General features: G+C 37.5%; 1 protein-coding gene across 2 annotated transcripts in view; it reads left to right on the top strand.

The window, feature by feature from the left end:
• The first annotated feature begins 2,195 nt into the window (after window positions 1–2,195).
• The window catches only part of adgrb2 (adhesion G protein-coupled receptor B2), a 344,222-nt gene continuing 321,036 nt past the window's right edge, over window positions 2,196–25,381 (top strand). For both annotated transcript variants that reach the window (XM_055220590.2, XM_055220588.2), the window contains exon 1: window positions 2,196–2,792. The gene's annotated coding sequence lies outside the window, so the exon portion shown is untranslated. The remainder of the gene's footprint in view (window positions 2,793–25,381) is intronic.

Below are 25,381 nucleotides of genomic sequence, written 5' to 3'. Positions count from 1 at the left end.
ATGAGTGCCATTGTTTTGTCTTAAACTACTTAAATAGCCTAATATAACTAAGACATAGTCCTGGATTCATCTAAAACCGGACCGGAAAATTCCCAAGTAAGAACAAACAGCCAGGGCGGGACTTAAAGACATCATCCCTTGGTCCGAAATCACATATCTTGAGAGTACGTACTGAATTAGATGAAGTACAGTACCTACTCATCGACCATTACAGTTTTCTCAGCCACTTTAGAGCATTTCTCGAATCATTATTAAAATTTGTAAAATAATAAGTGCATTTCTCAGAACAAGAGTGTAACTTGTTAAAAATCCTTAGGTCGTCTCTCAAAAGTAATTTTTTATGTCAGTGAATGTCAGTCCCATCAAAATAGCAAGTCCTTGTTTTATTGTTCATAAACAAGTCAGTCAAAATGTTTAGCCATGTTGTTAATAAAACGAGAGTACACAAGTATAGATGTCAGGATTTTCTGATGTGAACTATATGCTACAGTTTTAAGTTACTCGTTTGTATATGTGAACTATTGATTGCAAGAGATTGGACAGAATTCACATTTACAACTTACCTTTTTTTTTGTAAAAAGTTGCACACATTGTGGTATTGAATAAATCATATTTTACAGTACAAATACAAAATAAGAAAACTAGAAAGGTTCACTGATGTAAAAAATGTCCCAGGCTGTCAGGACGATTCTCATCTACATCACAACATCCACATCTTTCCTTGCAACGCAGCAAATAATCACTCATAATGTCTTATACAGTGATCGAACACTTGACACATTCATTCCCCTTTAGTAATTTATCAGTTCAGTTCACCATTTACAAAAAATAAATAAATGGAAAAAACAGATTACTGTACGACAAAAAGCTATTCTGGATGTCATGACTTATGTTAACTAATTTCTAAATGTTTTGAGGTACAGACGGTCTCAGCAGTACCAAAAACAAATGGCTCTCGTTGAACAAGCGTAACTTCCGATAAACTTCCACAAAGAATCAATAACAACAGTCTTTTTAGAGTAGTTTATTTCTAATAACCAGCTAAATAAACACCAGGTAGATTAGCTTAGTTTAAATCATAACTAAAGTGTTTAAAAAACTACACTGAGCTTACATTACTGTGTAGAATGTGTATACAATGTTAACTACGGATCGGCAAACCTCCCTTCACATAGCGCTGATTCATGATCGCCATAATCTTTAGGAAACCAAATCATTTGTTATTTTCATTTTAGCCACATAATCAGACCATTAAACAAAGAAAGGCCGGAAGTTAAATTCAGTCCAGTAACAAGCGCGTGCGTCATATGAAATCATGAGACTATTCAACAGAAACCAGTAATGTATTTTAATGAAAAGCAATTGAAAATGTAACAAACAGCAGGCAAATGTACACAATCAACTGCATGATTGTATCAAAACATTTGCAATTTGTCCATTCAATAAAAATTTGCTGATGTTGAGGTTGAACAAAGTGTTTCAAAATTAAAGGGCCTGAAAAAACAAACAAACTGTAAAACAGTAGCATACGTTCTGTATAGTATGGAAGCGATTTTGGAAGCATCACTATCGCCTCCCCTGAAAGTGCACAAATCTATTTTTATAGTTAAATTAACAAAATAAATAAAACACTTCATTAAAATGGGACATTACCCGGATCATTGAATAGCCTATGCGCAATGTACAATTTCAGTTTGGAAATACTGAGTATTAAAGACTCATTAAGAGTATTAAAGTATTTTGTGCTGACTTTTGCACCACAAACTTTGCTCACAAACATAAAAGGCGGTATCATTCCACATCAAAGTGCTGAGTTTTGTAACTTGCAAAGTGCTGCTTCAATGTTTTTAATGCTTCAACGCATCTCTTTGAAGGCCAGTGTACCATTATTCAAAAAAATACCCATGATAAATTTAGACCACGAAATACCATGACGAAACTGGTTATGACATTAACCACAGCTTACGTGTTGTTCAGTTTGTTCACTCACTCGAGTCTCTTTAAGACCACGGTTGCATAGAAGAAGAAGAAAAAAACTACGAATAGCAAAATATCGTCGCGAAGGGAATCGAGTCGCCAAACTCTCTCTGGTCTCTATTTGGAGCACGCGCTAGCTGGCTGACGTAGGTAAGCAGTGCGCGCGTCCTACTCCCCTGAGGAAGGAGAGCGTGAACGCGCATCTATCCTCCTCGCTGCAACAGTAAATGCGGGCATCCAGACGCCCGACTGAGTGCGGCGGTTCCTTCCCGATAGCTCGGATGCCAGTGCATGGAAAGGGCGAAACAAACACGCACACAAACAAACCCAAGCCAAACCGATTCGGAGAGAAGGCAAATGCGTATTGTCACGGACGCTCAGTGATGCTACAGCAAGTTGAAGTCCTGGAAGTAAAACCGCAGCAGATTGGGAATAAACGGATTGGAGATCGGCGTTGCTCATTGCAGAGCGCACTCACATCATTGGGAATACAGAGACGCAGCGTGGATTTACCGGAGTCCTCAGTTTGTGAACTGAAGTCAACCCATTTTCTGCAACGTATTTTCTTTTCGTAACATTCTTTTCTATTTTTTTCCTGCTGTTGTGTTTCATTAGATTTGTTATCCCCTCTATGTTCTAATGTTAAGTATACCCTTTTCATTTTATTTTCTCATCCTGGGTTCGTCTTTGCGAGGGTAGATTGTGGTGAACGATACTCGATCTCTCAAACTGAGTCGTGTCATGGATGGCAAATTTCATTTGCATCTACGGATCAAAGCGGGGAATATAGAATAACTACTGCTGACAGAGACAAGGTAGGTCGGTGGTTTTATTCCTAGCAATATCCACACAATATACCTGTTAACAATCGCACTACGTGCCATCGCAGTCTGTACATTTCAATGTCTTGATAAAAACCGTATTTACGAGTTTACGATCCTATAAGTTGAAATATGTGGCGTGTGAAAGTGTTATCTGCCACGGGAAGGAGACAGGTAAATCTGATTTGAAGTATTTTCCGTCTTCCCAATCATGTGCACCGCGTATTTTTATGGAGACGCTCCTGCTGCGTCTTTACGACAATGAACTTTGCGCAGACAAAATGTCATATACCACATTTATGACGAGCTTGCCTTCACTGATAAACTAGCAGAACACAAAACCATCAAAATGTCCTGAAAAACGTGATCTTAAGGCTGCGTCTTGACGCATGCCCTTACACATCTTAGACTTTCCGCAGGCTATTTCGTTGCCATGTTGTGTCCATATCAAGATCTACACATCACATTTAAAGTCTATACTGTCTGTTATGTTATTTGAAGGTGATAAACTGCGATATGGCGCCCGCTGTAGTTGCCTTTCCCGCCGTAACTTGGGATTGAATCCCTTAAGGTTGTTAAGAAACAAACTGATAGCCGTTATAACTGACGATAAGATGGTGCAAATACGTTATAATTTTGATTCATAGCCCGTCTTCGTGGTTATTATTCAAAGTTGGTTTTGTCCGATAAAAGCAATCGTCCATCTGTTGAATGCGTCTTCTGTGCTGTTTCTCCTGTGATGATATATTATGCGCTAATACTCTGAGGATGATCTACATTTGCAATCCTTTACCGAATACAGTTATTTCAAAGTAGACTTGGCGCGCTTTGCCAACGTCCATTTATTCTTGACGTAGGAGTCAACTGGATTGAGTAATCCTTTGCTTTTTCAGTGCGTAATGGATTGAAAACGCACACGGATGGCAAGTGCATTAAGCTTGGCTAATTCATGAGAAATTAAACCAGTCGGCTGCAGGCTTGCAGGCGTAAGGTGATGTAAGCAAGCGATGCATTTGTGCCAAGTTGATCACTTTTTGTCTATTATTTATGTGTAGCATGCAATTCAGTCGAATTCACTGTAATGCACTGAACCTGTAGCTGTGTAACAGAAACTGAATTACTATATGAATATGAATGGTGTGCAGTAGTGTTTCTTTTAATGCATCTGTCACTATTAAAACACAGAAAGGATCACTGTCTGTGCAAGATCTACACAATCCTGTAAGCGAGATTGATGCCCCTGCACGTGATGGGGCGTAGAGAAGTGCATATGGACCACGAGCCAGGCAACAGCTTGGTCTTGCCTGGTTGAGTGGTCCCTGGCCATCCTATTGTTCAGAAAAATACCCTCCCAAGATCCTCCTCCAGTTCCGCTTTGGACCGTACGCCAGCCCCGGTACATGTGTGAGGCACCCCGCTGACAATATGATATATCAGGTACAGGCAGAAAGATAAGGTGTGATATTTTAATTTTTGCAAAACTGTCAGCTTGCATTCACTTGCTGGAAAAACCCCGGTGAGTAATACCGCCTGACAAATGCGCTTTAGCCCCTCGTCTGGGCTTTAGCAGGCTTTTGTGTCAGTCGTCCTCCAGCGCACCAGCCTTATCTTTTATCAGCTCTTTGCCCTTGTCTCAAAAAAATGCATTCATTCAAGAAAGCCAAATCTAGTTTGAATTCCTATGTCGCTGTGAACTGCCAGGAGTTTTCAGGTGCAGATGCTATGATCAACAGGGTTTCTCTGGCTCCTACCTATCTTCATGAGTCAATATTTGTGGTGGTCCATTTTGTGTGCTGGGATCTGGACCCAGGCGGATTACGCCAGATGACAAATGACACTAATTGCTTCACTGTAACCAAATAATTGCTGTTTTATAAAGAAATAAGGGAAAAAAGAGGGAAAGAATTTCCCCTGATATTACACTATTGATATGAGTGCAGTGGCCTTTGATAAAACCATTTTGTAAATGTATGAGAAGACAGTGATATGTTGATCTAAGGGGCTTTTATCGACCAATGCAAGTGTCTATTCCTGTTGTCCCCTAGTCAACCATTTGGAGCTGTCATTTTACTTCTTGGTCGTCTGATGGCTCCAGGACTTGTAGCAGTGCACTCTGGTTTCAGCGCACTGCCCAGCAGCAATATTTGCTTTTATGTAATGTTTTTTTCCATTATGTTCAGCCAAGAGAGAAAGTTAAAACCTCACAGATTGTATTGATTCTTTGTCTCTAAGCCTCTGTGCCGTTGTACAGGAGAACCCCTGAGACTTTAAAGCGACACACAGTCTTGATGGCTTTTTTCCCCTTGCTGTATTTTTACGGTCAAACTCAATCTCTCATTTTGTGTTTGACTCCAAGCTCTGAATTTCACTTCCTGACAGTTTTATGGGATGCTATCATAGGGCTGCTTTGTCATTGGTATTTGTCATTTGGGATGCTCAGTCATTCATTATTTTTTTGTTGGTTTGTTGGACCTTTTGTCTTTTACGGCTCAAACAGTTCAGTTGGAACATTTGGCTGGCAATGAGTGCAAAGCAAAAAAAAAAAAAAAGATACAGTATGTCTTTTTTTACCAATCATAACTATCCGACTTTGCAATGTATTAAATGAGATGTTAAAGAAATAGAAAAATAAAAAAATGGTGCAATCGTGCACCAATATAGTTTCAAATGAGACAGCTGTTGTTCAAAACAAATCAGCAGAATGAGCAAATCTGTAATTAAGACGTAAACAGAATCACTGTGCCATTAAATACCAAGCTGTATGAATAGCAAGAGTTTGTATTTTTGTACTTTTGTAAGAGTTGTATTTTGTCGTACGGTTGTCGGTCCGGATACATTACAGTTGACACTAATACCATTAATAAGGAAACATTTAGATTCATAATGTGCTGAAGGCTTTGATCTGCATAGTGTGTTTAAGGGGTCAAGTGACAGTAATTTATAGCATTGGATATTGATAGTACTTGTATTGTATTGTGTAAATACTGCAGCATGAAGTTCAGCCTTTGACAACAGCTTAGTAAATTGTGTTAATTGCCATTCATGCTCCATAGCAATGCTATATACAGTATAAATAGAGGATTACATGGATTCCTTTGATGTTAGGAGCTTTTCTTTAGCGTGTATTTAGATTATCTGATTTGTTAACACTTGTTGACTTAGCATTGCTTAAGTCTACTCTTTGCACTGTTTGTAAAGAGATTCTGGTTTAACTCTCTTGCTAACTCTCTTCAACTCTTTTTATTTTATAGCTTGCTTATTACATCCTCTCCAGAGAAGTGATTTTCACGAAATCCAGATTTAGAAGGTGTCCAGCATCAGAATTTTTAAAAAGCCCTTGAAGCCAATTTGTTTTTGCACATAGATTAAAGCTCATTTAACACATGCTGTTTCTGCATTTCTGATGTTAATCTGGAGTACCTATAGAGTAGTATGACATCCTTTATATCTCCGAAGAGTCTATAGTTTAATCAGATTTATAAAAGAAAGATTAGCTGTACCGAATCTTTCCGATAACGTACAAAAAAATGAAGAAGAAGGAGTTACTACCGCGGGTGGAGCGAGTACGAGTCATGCAACACTATACAACTCTTATAACTTATGATTCACTACATGTTCGTGTCATTTATATAATATGCACGTGACTATTTCCAACATAAGACAAAAGTCTTACTTAGCATGCAACTCGTGACCCGGTTGGGAAAATCCAGCGCATCAAACACACATGCAAAACTCAGCTGCTACCCCGGATAATAAACTATATCCATTGTTTCCATGAGGCTGGGTTTCTTCTCCTTACATCCAAAAACACAGTTCATCTTTTGTGCCATTGTTGAGTTTTGAAATTAAACAAAGCTGAGTTGCGTGATAAGATGTTTGCAAGCTCTAGCGTCTCCCGCTGATTGACGGGTGGGCGGGGTTTTCCGGGGGAAGTGCCCATATAAAAAAGTTATACGTATAGAAAACCCCTGAAACGTCAGTTGGAAAAACTTTCCGAAACTTGTACGAACCCTGGAAAAGTGCATTTGGCACAGAAATACTCTGTAACACGCCCAACTGCTTTTTTGACACTTTGCCTACGTTTAGCATGAGGAAACAACTCTATAACTGTGTTAATAAGTCAGAATGCATGAAATACCATTGAACCCCCCCTTTAAGATCTGAACTTACTATAACCATTATTTTTAGAGGATTTAAAACATATTTCCTATAGAATTATTTACATTTTTTAGATTATCATTATAAAAAATATCTTTACCACAACATGATATTACATTAAATATATGCATTTTACAAACTCATGTTTCGGTAATGAGAACTAAAAAGTTGTCTAGGTACTATGACAAACAAAATTTTAACTTTTATCTGGAGAGAAAAAATAAGAACTGCTTACCTCGTAGCCATCTGGAGTGTCACAGTCAATTATATCCCTTCCAACTATTTTTTTTTTGTGAAAATGTTCCTTGAGGGGTTAAACAATGATTGAAAATTGTTGCGGAGGATGAGAAAATTGGTCTTGGACACATTTATATTCCTTATTATTCTCTCTACATATACCAATGATCACCAAATACCACATGTTTCTTTACTTTAAATGTTTATAGTATAACATGCACTGAAGCTTTTTATTTTTTAATTATTAATATTTACATGTCAAAGAACCCAAATCCAGTAATTGAGACGTTGCGGTAATGAAAGATTTCCCCTTAAATGTGGAAAAAAACAGTAAAATTGGTTTGTAACTGCGATGTTTGTAACTAACTGTATGCTTCTTATTTTGATAGCATTTACTTTTTTATCAAAATGAATCACCCATGTCCTTTTGAAATGTTTTAATAAGGACCTTTTGCATTCGGCAGATGCTTTTATCCAAACCATCTTACAGTGCATTCCAACTATGGATACCTTGGAGTTCGAATCCACAAGCTTTACACTGCTAACGCAATGTTTTTTTTACAAATGAGCTACATGCGATTTTCTAAATGAATGGTTCTCTTTATTCCACCGTACACATCCGGCTACTTCATCTTCTCCGGGTGGCTCTGAATAGCATCTTTCTGCTTCAGTATTTTTGGTTAGTCTCAGCAGTTCCCGAAACATTTATTTAGCTCCAGCGTTGGCATGTAGAGATTAGTGGCAGTTTATTAAAATCCGTCAGGAGTGAATCCTGCGTACACGCATGAACATGCCCCTTGGAGTCAACCCAATTCAGCAAATGATGCTTTGATAAACTGTTTGTCCTGTAAAGCATTTTCACAGCAACCACTCTCAGTAATTAAATGTACGCAGAATGCTGCATAGCTCAGGCTACTGGCAGTGAATGTCTGGCATGTGTTTGTGCATGGAGTTCCCAGTAGAAATCTGATGCGGTCTGTCAAGTGTGAAAGTTCATTTGTATTGCAGAGGCAATATCATCATCATTATGCCCTTAAAAATGCTAAGGTCTTGTACTAAGTGAATAGCATTTAGCTTGCAATAACCATATTGGATCTTGGAGGCCCTGTGGCAATTACGCTAATGTGGTTACAGACTAGCAACACGAGCTAACTCAAACAATACTGTCTAAGTTTAGCGAATCAAATCAAATACTGGATTGTTGGTGGTGGTCTGGGCACACTCGTGTGCTTTTTTTGGATAAGGTGGATCCTTTTGTGAAACCTCTGTTGGACAGATCTACTGTATTATTGTATGTGGAAAGACTTCAGTGCTAATGATCCTTGCTGAACTTTACACATGTAGTTATGCTCACTGTCGCATTGCATAATGTATAAAACTCACATGGACAGGATAAGGACAATTAATCATTAAAGTATGATTATTTTCAAGACTACTGTAGAATATGAGGCAATATTATTATTAAATGAAATATTGACAATGATGTCACTGCATGATGAACATTACGGGCTATAATCCACATTTCTCCACTTCTTCATGCATCCAATGAACTTCACAAGTATTTTAGGTGGCTATAATTTATGCAATGCCTCCTTTCTAGTTTATTATCCTAGGTATTAATTTTGTTTTTGTGTAGCTTAATTGTGTAAGCATTGCCAAAATGTTGACCTCATCATACTCATATCAGCAGGGACATATTTTGTTTTATCATCTCCAACACTTCTGGCTTTTGCTCAAAGCTTGACATAGCCAATAAATTCAGACACACTGTTCAGACACCCCTACTACGTTTTAGACCAAATCAATGTCTTTTTTTCTTTTCACCTCTCTTTATTTCCTCCACGGCAACTGTGCCGATGATCGGATCATCTAGCTGGGAAATTGAGCCCGATACATCAAGGCAAATATCAGGGTTTTAGTGTGAAGAGGTGCAATCAGTCGACGGCGGATCTATTCCTGCGGCACGGTCACTTAGGGCACTAGCTGCTGCTGTGGCCAGGCGTAGATTTGACTGTACGGGTCTTACATCAAGTCCAAAAGCATTAGATTGACTGATTGGGATGACTAGATCCATCAAAGGTAATCTCACTTTTCTAACCGTTTTCCCCATGTGAAATCTTTTACTTTTAATGCATTTAATTTAATGATATATTGAACTTGGCCTTTTAATTATAGAAGATTGAATGTATTGGCCAAAAGGGAGAGATTTCGGTTGTTTGCTTTGCATAGATCAACATCCTCGGAGATTATAAAATATCAATTCAGTAAAGGTTGCACGCAGTGCTGGTGTAGAAATGGATTTTATGTTGCAACATCACTGGAAACAGCACACTGGAGACTCGGATTATATGGCACGTTTTGTTAATATATGTGATGTAATGGGGAAAAAATCTTCGCTGTCCCCTGTGGCACATGTATTAATTGCACGTCCAAAACAGTTTATTAATATGTCTGTTTAAAAACGAGACCACTAAAGCTTTGCAATTCTGTTGTTTGTGAATAAATATCTTGTAAGCAGGTACAACATTAATCATCAATCATGGGGCCCACATTGGGGCCTCCACAAACTTACAGTGAGGCTTCGAAATGTAAAATTATAGCTTATAACACATTTTTGCACATGTGTACATGCACTGCCGTACAGCGTCACTTTAAGGCCTTGGGTAAATTGCTTAGATAAAAGCATCTGCCAACTCTATTAATGTAGCCTCTTTTCTTTTATGTGTTATTATGTTTAACCTCCTAGGACTTGATCTTTGGTTTGGCTTGCATTTTAGATGTCTTCCAGCTATTTTGGGCTAGGAAGAACCAATAAATATAATAACCAATTTTTTTTTTGAACAAGAAGCAGTAATTGTCCACGGTTGTGTACAGGTTCCAGCAAACAACAAAAAAATGTGATGTCCACATAATGTGGACACATCGGGTCTTAGGAGGTTAATGAAAAAACATAAATCCAATTTATCATTAGGCCTGTTTTATGTGATGGAAGTCAGGTTGTTGTGCGTTCTGTTTTAAATTCTGTGCATAAAAACAAAATATAATTGTGCGGGTGAATACGAATCGTGAGTTTAATTTAATCTGCCCCTCGAGTTAGCTTCATTAAATCGGTTTCGACCTCTGCCCGGGCTGTGTTTTTTCCTGAGGGTTTTCAGAACAGAATTGTATTTTCTCTTGCCATATTGTGACACATTTGCTTGCTTATTAGGATTTGAAAACCGTTCTTATTAATTTACAGGCACATGCACGCTTGAAAAACACTACTCGAAGCTTAGTTGTGATGTCATCTGTCAGACCTCTCCGTTCTTGCCATTATTATACATTAGCTGATTAATAGGGTAGTAGACTGTTATATACTATATGTAGTGTACTGTATGAAATAGATGTGGTAGTCAGCAGGTGATTAGGTAATATGGTGTTGCAGGGCTATTCAGTTCTGGTCCCGGAGGATCCACAGAGTTTCACTCCAAACCTAAATCAACACACCTGAAGAAGCTAAAGGAAGTCCACAGGATTATTTGAAAATTACAGGCAGGTTTGTTTGATTTAGGGTTTAACCTTAACTCTGTGGGACACCGGCCCTCCAGGACTGCAACTGAATAGCCCTGCAATTTTGTAACACTATCTGTATTACAAAACTATGGCACTGGTACTGTATATCGGAAGGTCTGTTACATATATTTTAGTCTGGGACTAGGCTTGTGCCCTGTTGGGGAAACTGCCCCTTCGTAGTCATTTAAAACAGATTTTGGTGCTGTGTATAGTTATATTCTAAGGTTGATCTTTGGCAAATAAATGAATAAATAATAATAATTGTCAGGATACCAATACACTGCATTTTGTGTCATGCAACTAAATTAATTAACCTTAAAAGGTCTTTAGACACCTGATTGTTGCCACATCATCCTTTTACTGTCTGTTCAAACCAGTTCAGGATTTATGCTCTTATGGCATGAAGTTGTCAACCAGCTATATGTGGGTTACAGTCCCATGAGGCTCTTATTCAAAATTTTTTAATGCAAAGTGTTGAAAGGTGAAAAGCAAAAAGGTGTCCAAGTGGGGATTTTTTGGCCTGGAATTAAAAGTGACATGTCCTCATCATGCCATTGCAGCTTGTGTAGCATTTGGTCCAAATGATCTACTGAATAGAAGTTGCACTCATTATATTGTGTTATTTAAAAATGAATGTCTGAAGCTATAGCATATAGTAGCATTTGACTTGATACGGTCAATGCTACTATATGCTACGGTGCTCATCATGCAAATTTGATGGTAGTGAAATTAATCGTGTGTTGCATTTGCATTCTGATAAATGAGAGCTAGTTATAAAAAAACACAATGGAAATCATATAAAGAGTTTGGTTCCAAGAGGTGATAAACGCCATTAAAAAAGTTACAGTATCAAAAAGTAAATGCTAACACATTGACCCCAGAAGATCTTATGAAAAACTGAAAAACTCATTATTTTACTCGAAGTCAACGAAAATCGAGCAGGACCAAAACATTTTACAGCTGATCGCTGTCAAAAAAGTTCAGCGACGATGTCCCAAGGATGACAGCAGCAATGACAGTGTTCTTAATATGACAAAGTAAGTGACATTAATGCCATTAATGTTTATTTTTTTTAAATCAGTGTATACCACTAGTCAACTTAATGAATATAACATGGCAAAGATGAATGCACATTTATATATTGATATTATAGCATTTTGAAAAAAAAAATGTCATGGATTTATTGCATTTTGTGGAAAAATAATATTTTTTTTATAATAAATCTTTGAAAATCAATTTATGGATTTGAATTTTTAATGAACTTTTTTTTGTAAGGAAAATACATTTTTACCGAAATTAGTCAAAATGGATTGATTGCATTTTGGAACCAAACTCTTTATATACTTTCAACAACTTAGAATTGTAAAACAGTCAAAAAAAATTTCCACACACATCTACTAAAATCTCTAATATAAACATTTTCAGGCTTTGTGTTGCAGTCAAAAGCCTGGCACGGTAAGCCCTGTTTTCATCTAGCTATACCCCGACTGCATAATGGCTTTTGGAGGCTCCTGCCTCAAAGGTTTCTCATGGGAGGTGGATGTTCAATGAACAACGAGTCAGATAAGACTATGTGTTTTCCTTTCTGTTCCTTTCCAAAGTTCAAGTGTGACGTTTGTGGATTAAATCACGGTGCTTTAGTGAAACGACAGCCCATGCGCTGTGATCCCAAAGGAAACATTTGATTTATAAGCTTCCTTGCCTTTGTTTTTAACAATACTCCATCTCTTACTCTCACTTTATTCCTCAGCCAGCATTTTGCTCTTCAGATGAATGCAATATGTAAGGAATCAGCCGTCTTTTATAGCTCAAATGGCTTGTTGTCATACTGAGAGTCTGGACATCTGCACATTTAAGATCTTGTAACTTCTGACCGTCTTCAACACCCACTGATTCTTTACTAAGAGCTTTGATCTGTTTACTAAATGATTTAACTACATAAAGTGTTCAGTAAAAATAGTCTATTTACATATCGAGCATCGTATATTTAAATATACATGTAATCCGATATGCTACTTTACACATTCTCAGAATAATTAGGATAAAATAATGGTCAATGGGACTGTAAAAACTAAGGTCCTAATACTGTATGTACCATTAAGGTACAGATATGTATCTTTGAGATACCAATATGCACCTTATACACTCACCTAAAGGATTATTAGGAACATCATACTAATAATGTGTTTGACCCCCTTTCGCCTTCAGAACTGCCTAAATTCTACATGGCATTGATTCAACAAGGTGCTGAAAGCATTCTTTAGAAATGTTGGCTCATATTGATAGGATAGCATCTTGCAGTTGATGGAGATTTGTGGGATACACATCCAGGGCACGAAGCTCCCATCCCACCACATCCCAAAGATGCTCTATTGGGTTGAGATCTGGTGACTGTGGGGGCCATTTTAGTACAGTGAACTCATTGTCATGTTCAAGAAACCAATTTGAAATGATTCAAGCTTTGTGACATGGTGCATTATCCTGCTGGAAGTAGCCATCAGAGGATGGGTACATGGTGGTCATAAAGGGATGGACATGGTCAGAAACAATGCTCAGGTAGGCCGTGGCATTTAAATTATGCCCAAATGGCACTAAGGGGCCTAAAGTGTGCCAAGAAAACATCCCTCACACCATTACACCACCAGTAGCAGCCTGCACAGTGGTAACAAGGCATGATGGATCCATGTTCTCATTCTGTTTACGCCAAATTCTGACTCTACCATCTGAATGTCTCAACAGAAATCAAGACTCATCAGACCAGGCAACATTTTTCCAGTCTTCAACTGTCCAATTTTGGTGAGCTCGTGCAAATTGTAGCCTGTTTTTTCTATTTTTGGTGGAGATAAGTGGTACCCAGTGGGGTCTTCTGCTGTTGTAGACCATCCGCCTCAAGGTTGTGCGTGTTGTTGCTTCACAAATGCTTTGCTGCATACCTCGATTGTAACGAATGGTTATTTTAGTCAAAGTTGCTCTTCTATCAGCTTGAATCAGTCGGCATTCTCCTCTGACCTCTAGCATCAACAAGGCATTTTCATCCACAGGACTGCCCCATACTGGATATTTTTCCCTTTTCAAACCATTCTTGCAAACCCTTGAAATTGTTGTGGGTGAAAATCCCAGTAACTGGGCAGATTGTGAAATACTCAGACCGGGCCGTCTGGCACCAACAATCATGCCACGCTCAAAATTGCTTAAATCACCTTTTTTCCCATTCTGACATTCAGTTTGGAGTTCAGGAGATTGTCTTGACCAGGACCACACCCCTAAATACATTGAAGCAACTGCCATGTGATTGGTTGATTAGATAATTGCATTAATAAGAAATTGAACAGGTGCATTAGATTACATTAAAATGGTTACATTAAAACATTACTGAATAATTTTCAATGGGTAAACTTAATACTAGAAAACATTTCAGAGGTAACAACCCAACTACAGAACACTACACTGTAAAGATGCTTTTTGCTTAAAAAATTCGCAGACAATGTATCTTAATATTTCCATAATTTAAACAGAGGATTGGTGCCAAGATGTCAGCTTTTAAGATTGTCAGTTAATTGTCATGTGTCTGTGGCATACATTATTATAAGGAGTGAAATGACTTTACACATAAAAAGCGCCTGCGTCTTCAGAGCGTCTGCCTGTTCTTAAGCTCATCTGCGGCTTGACTAATTATAGCCTCCAGCATTAGGCCAAATAAACAAAGAAATTTCCCAAAGTTGTTACGCATGACAGCCATTGTCCTCTCCTGTCTGCTGTGGCTGATCGATGGACTTCTTGGCAAATTTACATGACTAGAATTTTAAGAATGTGTAAATAAAGATTACATTTATTGCTCCCAGAAAAAGTCCTTTGTGCTAGATGTATTTGCGGCACTATGCCGAAATTGCTGTAATACAGTACATATTCCCTATCGGAGTTGGCTCCCCTGTGATCAAGCAGCAAATATATGTGATGCAATAGATTCTTGGCAGCACAAAAAAGGTTTAGACATGATAGGGACAAGACACATTGGTTTAATGAATATGGTGTCTGGGATTGGTCGGGTTTTGCTTTTTATGCTGTGTCATTGACTGCAAGGTCTCGAAAGCAAAGAAATATCATTTGACAAGTCTTTTTTCCTCAATGGAGCTCTTTAAGTTTAAATCCATACAACAAGCAGTTTTAAAGAAGTTTACTGGAGTTCAAGTAAGGGCTGCACAATTAATCGGAAAACGAATCGGGATTACAATTACGGGTGAAAAAATTGCATAAACGCCAAAAGAGAGGTTGTAGTGCCCGCAAGGGTTTAAAACTAGTAAGAAAGTTGTTCTTGTTCTCTGCCACGCTAGTATTTACAGCGATAAATGGATTGATGGAAAGATTTGCTGATCATATTCAATCAGTCTGAGCCAATAACTGGAATATTTCATGATGAGTAAATGTAGCATAACATGCAGTTTGTGGCGCACCAGCAGTTGCCTTATGCACTGTCAATTGCAAAATACCAACATTTAACTTCAGACTGATTTGGGTGCCTGAATGTGGAGACGGCCATATTGCTATACTGTAGATCAAACACATGGTAGCGGTGATGTTCAGGTCAAGTGCTTTGTAAATCTGTGGCTCATTACACACTGTGGCTCACATCATATCTTAAAAGTGTCATTACTGTATCTGAATTGGCCCTTATGTGAGTGTACAGTGTACAAGTGTATCGTAACGTGATCCTGTCTGAATCTAATTGAGATTAGGAGCATCAAATTCTCAATAATTGATTTCACATTGATTTCAATCATTGACATTGCCTTACTCAGTCAATATCAAATATCTCCAGGTTATATTTTTTCAAAATGTTCTTTACGTTATGTAGGATGATTTGAAAAACCAAAAATAATGACTTTGTGTTTTCGCATACTGGGTCACATTTAAAAGGATGTGTTTTGTTATATTACCTGCAGTTCTTTATCCACCCTTGGCAAAACATCAGTACATCTTGTACGAGTTCAAGCAGAATTGCCTTTGGACCCGTGCCGTAAATGATCAGGCTCTTAATTGGGGATTATTTCATGTTCTGAGAATCTCAATTTAATTCAGTTTTTGATGATGCTGCAGGAAACGTACATTGCTGGAAGAGCTTGCCCTTAGCTGTCGTCTCAATGATCAAGTCTTATTGTGGTGCAAAAAAGCTCTCCCAGTTGATTTTATGCAATTCTGCACTGCCGCCTGTCAGGCTTGCCTTGCTGTCCGCTTTTATTGCATTAGCTTTGATTTAACAGGATTTGCACACAACTTATTTCATGTCTGGATTTATGTCTAGACTCCAAATAAATAAATAAGACACCTCATGCTGTCCAGTCATTGCCATTATAATGCTTTCATAAGCAGAGGAAACGTCAGCTATGCAGAGTCTTGGGCTTTTAGTCTTCATTTGCATATGAAAAGTACTTTCTTAAAGGTGCCATAGAATAAAAAACTTTATTTACCTAGGCATAGATGAATAATAAGAGCTCTGTACATGGTAATGACATATCTGAGCCTCAAACACATATATTTCCTAATTTTTATGTAAACCTCGTTTACGCAAAAGACCGGCCAATCTCACCATAACTGTGACGTCACAGTCAAGATTTACGCCCCCAACATCAAATTACACATTCAATTATTAAATGCTAAAAACAAAGTTGTGACTGCTGGGTTAGTGCTATATGCGAGTTAATGCTATAAGCTAGCGTTTAGGCTAAAGTTCTACTATTGACTTTACAGTTACGTTTTGCAGGTCCATACTGAAAAAAACACACAAACTTACAAAATCTCCAAACAATTAGTTGTTCCTGATACAGGCTCAAACATATAAAGCCTGTGTACTAATGTGAGCTACTGACATGAGCCCCAGAGCAGAGCAAAGCTCAACATTATTATTCATGACCCTTCCAAATAGGGCAAAAATAGACCATTTAATTTAAAGGACAAATCCTTGGGTTGTAAATTGACATGTAAAAACGTTTCTGGATAATTTTTGCACTTAATAAAGTTATACACATTCTATGTAAATATCAAAGAACAATTTAACATATTATTTCATTGCATTCTTTGGCCCTTTAACTACTACCCTCCGCAGTTTTGCCACTTTAGCCACCTAAAACAAATTTGAGGCATCATAAATAATTTTGATTCAAGGACAAAATCACAGTCATGGATCACGCGGTACTGTCCATGGTTGCAGACAACCGTTTAATTGTTTTTGCAACAGATCTTCATCTATGCTTTAGTCCTGACAGTGAATTTTGGGGTTCCTGCAGTGTGACTGCTCGCAATAAATAAGAACACAAGGTGCTGCCGGACGTGCAAGTGAGCAAGAGATATTATGTCACAAAAGTTTGTATTAATCCATGTGCAATATTAGGTCCCAAAAGCAGGTTTCTGAGAAAAATGAGCAGCCCACACATTTCTGTTTGCTCCTAGACTCTAGACACACTCTTTATCCAGGCCAAACATTGCTTCACTTGAGTTTGGTTAATATGACTTCAGGTTACTTGTTCTTTATTTTTTCCACATTTTAGACTAATAGTAAACTCACCTTGAGTCATAAAGGGACAAATCCATCCAAATCCATTAAAATAACACAGCATTTTTCGAAGCCAAAATCTTACTGGACAAACATCAGCCGTAAACAACAAAAGAACTGCACAGCTTAATGCACTGCAGAGTTCTGCTGCTGTATCCCACGTTGCACTGCTTCTAGCCTCTATAACTGCCGTCTTGGTTATACTTAAGTGTTTTGGCTGAGGCTTTGGGTCTGTGACTTAGATACCTCCTAATGGCACCAAGAACCGCAAAAATAGGATGCTGACCACTTTAGAGCCCATTATAAGGACAACAAGGGGCATGCTTGGCCACAACCCCTCAGGTCTATTGTGTAATATTTTCTCCATTATGATTTCTGCACTGTTGGACACGAGAGCCCATCTAGATTAATGAAGAGCTGGTGTATTGAAGTGAAGGGCAGGTAACGGTATCAACATAGTTTTAAAAAAATAGTGGTCAAAAAATCATTCAATGCACCATTACATTAAATGGCTTACAATGCTGACTTTCTCTGTGGCTGAAAAGTTAAAGGAATATTCCATTTTCTTAAAAGAAAAATCCAGATAATTTACTCACCACCATGTCATCCAAAATGTTGATGTCTTTCTTTGTTCAGTCGAGAAGAAATTATGTTTTTTGAGGAAAACATTGCAGAATTTTCTCATTTTAATGGACTTTAATAGACACCAACAATTAATACTTAACTCAACACTTAACAGTTTTTTTCAACGGAGTTTCAAAGGACTATAAACAATCCCAAACGAGGGTCTTATCTAGTGAAACGATTGTCATTTTTGACAATAAAAATAACAAATATACACTTTTAAACCACAATTTCTCAGCGTGACCTCGCGCAATACGTCATGACGTCAAGAGGTCACAGAGGACGAACGCGAAACTCCGCCCCAGTGTTTACAAGTGTGTTGAAAGAGGACCGTTCCGACGTTGTTGTATGTGAAATGACACAAAACTGTCTTTGTGTCAGTTTATTGTTTAAAATGGTCCGCAAATGTGCGTTTTATATATGTAACACGTGACCTCCCTACGTCACTATGCATTTATGTGAGGTTGCGCTGGACCGGACCTAGACGAGAAATTGTGGTTTAAAAGTGTATATTTGTTATTTTTATTGTCAAAAATGCCAATCGTTTTGCTAGATAAGACCCTTATGCCTCGTTTGGGATTGTTTATAGCCCTTTGAAACTCCGTTGAAAAAAACTGTTAAGTATTAATTGTTGGTGTCTATTAAAGTCCATTAAAATGAGAAAAATCCTGCAATGTTTACCTCAAAAAACATAATTTTTTCTCGACTAAACAAAGAAAGGCATTAACATTTTGGATGACATGGTGGTGAGTAAATTATCTGGATTTTTCTTTAAAGAAAATGGACTATTCCTTTAATCAACACTTTTGTTTTTTCACGTATTGACTATTGTAATGCCTTGCTGGCTGGAGTTCCTAAAGTTACCCTAAACAAACTACAGTTGGTACAAAATTCTGCTGCTAGAATTCTGACTGGGACCAGTGCAAGGGAGCACATTACACCTATCCTGGAAAAATTGCACTGGCTCCCTGTCAGTTTTCATATTTATTTTAACATCCTTTTGCTCACCTATAAGGCCCTAAACAATTTGGCCCCTCAATATATGTGTGAGCTTTTAACCCCTTACACTCCTACACGTGCTCTATGCTCTTCTGAAGCTGGTCTTCTAACGGCCTAAACAACACGCCTAAAAACTATGGGTGATCGGGCTTTTACTTGTGTGGCTCCTAAATTGTGGAATTCCTTGCCCTCAGAGATCAGGAATGAAGAATCCCTGGGTATTTTTAAATCCCACCTTAAAACTTACTTTTTTAGAGTAGCTTTTATGTGATTCCTTTGTTTGTTGTTAATTGGCTTTTACCTTTGTATGTTTAGTTTTAATACCTGTCATGTTATGTGCTCTTTTTAATTTCCTCTCTTTTTATGTGAAATGCTTTGAGATGCTGCTTTTAAAGGCGCTATATAAAATAAAGTTATTATTATTATTATTAAGATAATCCTCTAGAAAAATGGCACTAAGTGCTGTGCGAGTTATTCATACAAGACCCCAGCCCACAACATCAATTTTCGAGTAATATCTAACAAAATCTCATTAAAACATTATACATTCTGCTGTTGAAATTAGTTCAGGATGACACCTTTGCGATATGTCAGGATGGATATCTGTCTTGCTCAGCTGTGCAGAAAATGTTATTTAAAGCTGGGAATTGGAGTCACACAAAGCAGGGGCAAAGAGCTAAAACCAGATGAGAGAAAGTATTGTGTTGCACTATTTGGGATTTTTTAATAATATCATTTTTATTTATACACTCTAAAAACAAACGGTGCTATATAGCACCAAAAGTGGTTCTTTGCTCGTAATCATAGAAGAACCGTTTGTGTGCCAAATCTATTAGTTTTACCAGTGATTTTAAGTTATGGGGGAATTTTTGTGGCAATTTTGTTTTTTTATTAAAAAATTAACTTTTATGACTCTGTTAGCTTCAAACAGGTGTAGTTCTGTCATGTTTTGTCAGACTCCAACAAATCATTGCATTGTTTTGAAGCAAAATATAAATAACTCATTTTTGAAAATTTGCTCATTCCGACTCAATTTGCCAGCATGGGTCACAAATGATGCAACAGCAAACAGAAATAGAGAAAGAAAGGGGTCTTCTGAAAGGAAAATTCATATACAAAACAATGGTTGATGGTTCTGTCGAAAATGTAAACATGCTGGTTTAAACACACATTTGCATAAAGCATCTATACTGTATTTGTCCACACCCATGTTGATTAGAGTATTAAAAACTTAAAAAGTGTTAAATCAAGGTAAATTTATAACAGATAAAAATTTGATAAATTGTGAGTTAACTCATGACAATCATGCGACTAATCTAAATTAAATATTTTAATCAATTGACAGCTCTAATATTTTTATACAAACTAAATTGCAGGAAGAAGGCTGTATGGATGCTCCGACCTCAGGTACTTGGATACATGGATAATCCCATGATTGAATGCACATTCCAAATGATTAAGATTGAAAACAAGACATGAAGAGAAGTCTGATTAGATCATACATTTGCAGCAGTGCATTTGAATGCAAATCAAGGTCCAAATTAACACTTGTCAAATGGCAAAATGAATATAAAAATGACAAACATTTGTCTTTAATTTGCAACGCAATGCAGACCGTATGAAAGTTGTGTTAGCTGCTGTAGTAAACTGTATTGTTATGAGTATAATTACCATACATTTGTAATTTAACTTCATAGTAATAGCATTTAAATTAAACCATAAACAACGATGACATAATTATTCAGTTATTTACTTCTTCAGAATGCTTTAAAATTCAGGGGTCTGCAGGTTCTTATAAATGCTAGCGATGGCTCGGCTTGTTGATTAAAGTCATTTATTTTGGAACTAAGCAATTTATACTGACCCTAACTGTAATACTCCTATTTAACTAAGTCTCTGGGGAAATAACATTTGAGTCTAAAATTTATATAGATTTATGTAATAGAATGTGGCGTTTACTTTGAAAAAACAATACTGAACTTCACATTTGCATCATTTGTTCTGTTTCATTAAACATTGAATTGCTTTTGAGTCACTCTTTCTTTTCCCTTGATATACAGTGCTTGCTTATGAACAGTAGAAGCCTGCTGCTTATTGATTAAAGGTGCTTTTTCACAGCCGATTTGCATGGCTAACACCTCAGAGACTGATGAAAACTGTCGGAGAGTGTCAGATTTTCAAAGCAAACATGAAGAATATAGGTATTGATCTGCTCTTCGGCAGGCTTTTATCTGGAAGTACCTTAATACCATGACAGGAATAAGAGACTTCAAGAATGAGAAAAAGAGCAGAAAGGGCTATTAGATGGTGGTTTGTGAACCAAATCAGATTTATCCTTATGCTCTCAAGAGGGGGATCTGTAACACCGTAAAGCATGACAGATAAGTCGGATCCATGCTCGTTTCATGGCAGTCATTACGGAAGTCATTGAGCCAGTAGACCACATACCCATCCTATTTGCAATTGTTCACTCAATTGCATTTAGTCGAATGCAATGTATACACATCCATAGAGTCACTCTCTACTTTATCCTCTATAGGGTGTGTGTTGGCCTGACTCCTAAGATATCACCCCTGTTAAGCTGATACGTCTAAATTAAATGGTTGATACTCCATTTAGCAGCTACAGATTGCCTGGACAACATGCTTAGCAGACTGCCATAATGTCGAGCTCCAACAGTTTGTTGCACACCATCAGTCCCAAAATCCTCTTCATCTTTGAAGCAGAGTCTTTCATCTTGGGCAGACATGCTTAGCCTGAAGTCATTGAGAGATCAGGTTAAAGCTGTTTCCAATGTATGTATAATAAAGGTGATCTATGTAGTTTCTATATTGGTATGGCAAGTTTACTGGTAATTCTGTACCAAGATGATGCTAGAATCAAAATAATTTAACAATACCAGTCGATCTACACTATACAATAGTACTGACTCCATTGAAAAACCACCAGAGCAATGTTTGTGGTATCGTGGTATAAATAAGGAATAATTGACGATGGGCTGTTGAATTATAAGAAAATAATGCACACCTAAGGTGGTAATGCGGCACGATGCGAAGCGAGTGCAGTTACACCACGGGTGTGCATTAGTTTCAAATAATTCAACCGCCCGTCGTCAATTATTCCATTTATAACACGTTTATGCCTCTTTTTAAGACATTTTAGAGGTTAGGTGTGCGGTTTACAGAAAAAATAATCAATACCCATGGAACATGCCAACTCAGCCAATCGGAATAAAGCATTCAACAGCCCTGTAGTATAAGAGGAAGAATAAATGACTCTGGTCTTTTGAATTATTTGAAAATAATGCACACCCACTGTGTCGTGCCGCGTTACCATCTTGGATGTGCAGTATTTTCAAATAGTTCAACGGCCCGTCGTCAGTTTTTTCCTTACGAATACTATGTTCTGTATGAATATTTTACAAATTTTCCTCAGGTATCTAGAAGCAGTGCCATACATTGTTATTATTTACAGTTCAATTTCTGTTCAGGCATTTATGAAGATGCTTTTATCCAAGGCCACTTACAAATTTGAGGAAAACAATTGAGTTTTTTACAATTTGAGAAAACAATTGGGCTCTTATTTACACTAATTTGTATATATTTTTTATACTCATTCCCCACCAGCCATTTTTGAAAAGTTTTTTTTGTGAATTTCACAAAAGCTTCACATAATGCCTTCCAGGAAAATTTTCTTCTAAAAATGTATAAACATACAAATATATCAAATGCAAAAACAGACAATCTGCGTTCAAACAAACTATAAACAAACAAACAAAATGGGAAAAAAATAGTTCCATCCTATCTATATTTGCACAGAAAGCTAAAGATAATAGCATTTTTGTGAAGGAATTTTGTTAGAGATCAGATACTGTAGAGAACGATTATCAAAACATACACAGAGTTTAAAATGAGTAAATAACGTTTTTGCTTCAGTTTTTTTATAAATTGTGTGACTAGTGGATAATTGCGGTATTGCAGATTAACAGAAAAAGTCATCAGGAACACTTTTGGTAACTTTATTTTACTGTGTCTTTGTTTCACATGCTACATGTAATTATTATAGTAATAACAGTTAATTATGCATAGTTACATGCAACTAACCCTAAACCAAACCCTAATACTAACCCCAACCCTATACACTCTAAAAATGGCTGGGTTATTTTTTGGCCCATAATGGGTAAATATTGGACAGAACACATGCTGGGTTAGAATGACCCAATGTTGGGTTGTTGTCATGCAACCATGGGGTATAATAACCCACAAGTTGGGTTAAAATAACCCAGCATTGGGTCAATTTCTAACCCAGCACATGTTCTGTCCAATATTTACCAATTATGGGTCAAAAATAACCCAGCCATTTTTAGAGTGTAGAAAGTACATGTTGTTAATGATTATTACTTAGTACTTAAATGTATAATTACAATGTAACAGTGATGCAGTAAAATAAAGTGTGACCACACTTTTTTATGTAAATGTTTTCTCCTAATTGACGAGATAACTCGTCAATCGTGGGGAAAGAGTTAATCTTTGAAACTGGTTTTAGATACCTGAGGAAAATCAAGACTTATACACAAATTTTGCTTTCTTATATATCTGAGTGAGAGGATAATTGGTATTTTTTGGTATTGATTACTAAAAGCCTAGATACCAACCACATGTCAAAAGGCAGCATGATCTCACGTCAAGTCGTGTTATAGTCGCAAAAAATTTGATTAATTTATTTGTGTCCATGGCACGAAATTCTATAAATAGATTTTTGTGTCCGTGGCACGACTTTCTTTTTCGTGAAGAAAATAGGAAAAAACAATGAGAAAACAATACATAAAAAATGAAACAGACCTGAAAAGCTATTTATAGAAATTTGTGCGAGTGACACGAAAAATACATCCGTGCTCAAGAAAAAAAGCTGAATTCCGTGCCACGAATTGAAAATTGGCAACATGCATGATGTCTAATTTCATGTTTGCCTAATCATATTTCATCCGCATATGCCACATCTGGAGTAGGAAATAAAGCACCGCAAGTGCAAAACATTTAGGGAGACTTCCTGCTCTACATCATTGTCATATTAGTTAACATTGTGTCAGGTGTTGTTATGTGCGGTTAATGAATCCATTTACAATGGGCCTTCTGTTTAAAAAGCAGGAATGCGTTGATTTGAGAGCTGGGGTTTCTGATGCCTAATATCATGTCTCATCTGTTTGATTTCCTCTGTGGATAAGATTGATGACTGCTTGAGACTGGTTGGCAGGCCAATTCCCTCACTGCCCCATTCATCTATAACAGTTCTGTTTTTGAAGGTGCCATTCAAATGTTGGAGCTTTGATTTGTTTAAAGGGGAGCGGGCATCTGAGAAAAGGTGCTGGGCAGGTGCGCTCATCTAAAATGGCTGTAGATATGGCTCAGCATTCGCTTGACCAATTACAGTATGTGAGACTGGTGTAGAAAGTTGTATTTTGGTAAAGGATGTCACATCTGCCAACTGTTTTTGCTCAAACTACCAACTGTTGCTGCACACTCACCCATTAAGAATTGAGAAGTGACAGACATGTGGCCACATGAGTCCCCCCAAAACAACAATCAGTGGCAAGTCACAGTTCGTAAGTCAACAAGACCTTTAACCTAGCAAGAAATGGAAGAAGAATTTTAATGAGAATGGCGACTGAGAAAGTTTGCCTATAACTGTAAATAAAACTTGCTAGCGCATGACTTACTTTCATCTTTTAGGGTAATTAATCAATAAATCATCTACAGTTGTGTCTAGATGGAAGCCCAGGTGGAAATATGAAATTTACTGAGAATCCTCTCACTTGTTCACTGATCCATATCTGCCATTTTGCTCAGTGACTTGAGAATAAGAGAGTGTGGGGTTGACAGGCTGATAGGAAAATGGTGCCCTCCTGTCAGGTCCTGCACAGACCGCTTGTGGGGCTCAGGGTCTAAAACAGACAACCAATGGCATAAACTTATGCAAATCGAACATATTTAAAGTTGGTGACGTGCCATTTTAAGTACTACAACGTCAGACCCACATTGGAGACTGAGAGGCCGTAGATCAGATGGAAACTTGACATGGAGCCCAGATCCCTTTTGGGTACATGGTTAAACAGTAGGACCCAGAGAACAAGACCAATGTGGACCAGAAGCCACATTGCCACAAGATCTGCTTTTTGTCCGAGGTAGTGGACTACATTTGTTGATTTTTAGGTTGGTGCCATGACCTGCATGGCCCCAGCAAGGCTGCTTCACCCTCAGCCATCCTTTTTAAGCACGTTATTAGTATGCCATAGCAGCAAAAGCAAAACATATCCCTAACTAATGCCCCCACCGTATAAAGGCAGGATATCGCCAGATTTTGCCTTTACTCTGGAGTCTTTGATTGCTCTTTACACTTGGATGGGCAGCCAGAGAAGCCACTCATAATTAAAGACCAGCTTCTTGTTTAATATGCCTGGCCTCTCTTG

Source organism: Misgurnus anguillicaudatus, chromosome 20 (genome assembly GCF_027580225.2).
Source record: "Misgurnus anguillicaudatus chromosome 20, ASM2758022v2, whole genome shotgun sequence".
Classification (NCBI taxonomy): domain Eukaryota; kingdom Metazoa; phylum Chordata; class Actinopteri; order Cypriniformes; family Cobitidae; genus Misgurnus; species Misgurnus anguillicaudatus.
Note: the sequence above shows the minus strand (reverse complement) of the source record. Positions and strands in the feature narration are given on the sequence as shown.